Here is a 2,682-nt window from a genome sequence, read left to right as displayed (position 1 = left end):
GGATCCTAAAATATAAATAAGGATTTTACTTTTTATAGTCCCTTAGGTTACTGTTGCTTATTTTTTTTTTTTTTTTTTTACAGATTTTGCAGATTTCACAATAATTATTTCCATGTCCAGTGCAACTTACTTTGAGGTGCAAACCTTAATAAATCTGTCAGTACAACTGAACATCACCTCTGATGTCAAAATGCTTGTGCATTTTGACACTTGAAAACACTGTTTTGGCATATAGAACCAACGACTGTGATTTGGAGATTACAAGACAAAAATATAACCCGCAGTGTAAAAGAACAATGTCTGGCCTCCGTGACTTCTCACGTATGTCATGAATCTACAAGAGAGAAACTGCTTGAACATCGTGTGGAAGAATGACATCTTTCTTCTGAGTTAACACATTCATTCTAAGATGGACCTAATAAAACAAAACTCTTGGGAACCAAGTGCTTACAGTGTATATGACTTCTTTCTAGTATGAGTTTTCACACACCTTTTGAGACACCTCGATTCACAATATCTCCTTCAGCACTCATGAGACGTGAATGGCTTCTCTCCAATATGGGTTCACGTAAGGTTTTTGAGAGCAGAGGAATATTAAAACCTTTTTGGCAGTCAGTACATTAACCCTTAAACGCCGACTGGACGTAATGTACGTCGACTAAAATTGTCTGTCGGGTGCCAAGTGGACGTACGGTACGTCGACTACAAAAAGTTTTTTTAAATATTCGTGGAAAAATAGTTATAGACCTAGTTTGCGAAAGATTTTAAATCGTGTCTTGAGGGATGCTGGGAGTTCACGGATCACGCTGTTGTTTTGTTCACAAGCGTTACCCAGCTGCGCATGCACGAATTTATTTCTTCTCGCACTACAAAGCATCAGCGATGCATCTCAGAAATTCTTTCGTCACTTTGTCGTAATTTTTGCACCATTTTATATTAGTTTTATATATGAAAATGTGCGCAATTTCATGTAGAATACAACTAAAAACAACCCATGGTTGTAGCTTTTATAAGTTTTGAAATATTTTCATATAAATCACGATAAGTGCCAAAATTTCAACCTTCGGTCAACTTTGACTCGACCAAAGTGGTCGAAAAACGCAATTGTAAACTAAAACTCTTACATTCTAGTAATATTCAATCATTTACCTTCATTTTGCAACAAATTGGAAGTCTCTAGCACAATATTTCGATTTATGGTGAATTTTTGAAAAAAACTTTTTCCTTACGTCCGCGTGGTAACTCGGCCGAAAATCTCAGAAATTCTTTCATCACTTTGTCGTAATTTTTGCACCGTTTTATATTAGCCGTTACATAAAGTTTTATATATGAAAATGTGCGTAATTTCATGTAGAATATAAAAAAATACAAAAAAAATAACTCATGGTTGTAGCTTTTATCAGTTTTGAAATATTTTCATATAAATCACGATAAATAGAAAAAATTCGACCTTCGGTCAACTTTAACTCGACCGAAATGGTTGAAAACTGCAATTGTAAGCTAAAACACTTACAGTCTAGTAATATTCAATCAATTAACTACATCATTTTTCAACAAACGGGAAGTCTCTAGCACAATATTTCGATTTATGGTGAATTTTTGAAAAAACTTTTTTTGACGTCCGCGTGTTACGAATTCATGCATCATTTTGTGATAATATTTCCTCTGTGTTGCTTTAATCGTTTCACAATTTGTTATATACCAAACTCATCGCAATTTAGTGAATAATACAAAGAAGAAAAACAATAACTCATTAGCTTTAACCATTTTGCTCACAGCGCGATTTGTGTACAATTATATATGAATTTTTTTTTGCACCTGTCATATATTTCAGTATTTATATATGAATGATATTTTTTTTTCATTTCTGAAGGTTGCATACTAAACTTCAGGCAATGACAAAAAAAGGAGCCAAAAATGAACTCTTAATCTTGAAAACTAAGCGTGCTGTGATTTTTTGAAAAAAACTTTTTTTCCACTTCGGCGCTAACTCCCGAACGATGCCGGCATACGGCAGACACTTTTGTAAATAGAGGCTCGGCGTTTAAGGGTTAAACTGCCCTCTAAATATTATGAATTTTCATGAGTAATCTAATCTCAAAGCACTTGAAATTGTCCAACATTTTTGACATTAGGACTGGAGAATGTCCTCTCTACAATGATTTCCAGTGTGTACTTTGAGAATTTCAGAATTAGAAAAACTACCAGAACAATGATCAAGTATACAGTTTCTGTCTAGTGTGAATTCTCATGTTTTTTGAGATGACCTGATTGAGAAAAACTTCTTTGGCATATAGAGCAAGTATAAGGTTTCTCTCCTGTATGAGTTCTCATGTGTATTTTGAGACTATTTATTGAGAAAAACTTCTTTGACATACAGAGCAAGTATAAGGTTTCTCTCCTGTATGAGTTCTCATGTGTCTTTTGAGATTACTTTGATCAGAAAAACTTTTTTGACATACAGAGCAAGCAAAAGGTTTCTTTCTTGTATGAGTTCTCATGTGTGTTTTGAGAGTACATGGAACAGAAAAACTTCTTTGACATACAGAGCAAGCAAAAGGTTTCTCACCTGTATGAGTTCTCATGTGCTTTTTCAGGCTTGACATCTCTGAAAATGTCCTTTGACATACAGAGCAAGTATAAGGTTTCTCACCTGTATGAGTTTTCATGTGTGTTTTGAGA

At 34.2% G+C, this 2,682-nt stretch overlaps 1 long non-coding RNA gene across 1 annotated transcript; it reads left to right on the top strand.

Moving 5' to 3' along the window:
- Window positions 1–801: 801 nt before the first annotated feature.
- On the top strand, window positions 802–1,466 carry LOC136856454 (uncharacterized). Its single transcript, XR_010858340.1, has 2 exons — window positions 802–939; window positions 1,308–1,466. It is a non-coding gene; the product is annotated as an uncharacterized lncRNA (long non-coding RNA).
- Window positions 1,467–2,682: the final 1,216 nt, after the last annotated feature.

This window comes from Macrobrachium rosenbergii, chromosome 35, assembly GCF_040412425.1.
Source record: "Macrobrachium rosenbergii isolate ZJJX-2024 chromosome 35, ASM4041242v1, whole genome shotgun sequence".
Taxonomy (NCBI): domain Eukaryota; kingdom Metazoa; phylum Arthropoda; class Malacostraca; order Decapoda; family Palaemonidae; genus Macrobrachium; species Macrobrachium rosenbergii.
Note: the sequence above shows the minus strand (reverse complement) of the source record. Positions and strands in the feature narration are given on the sequence as shown.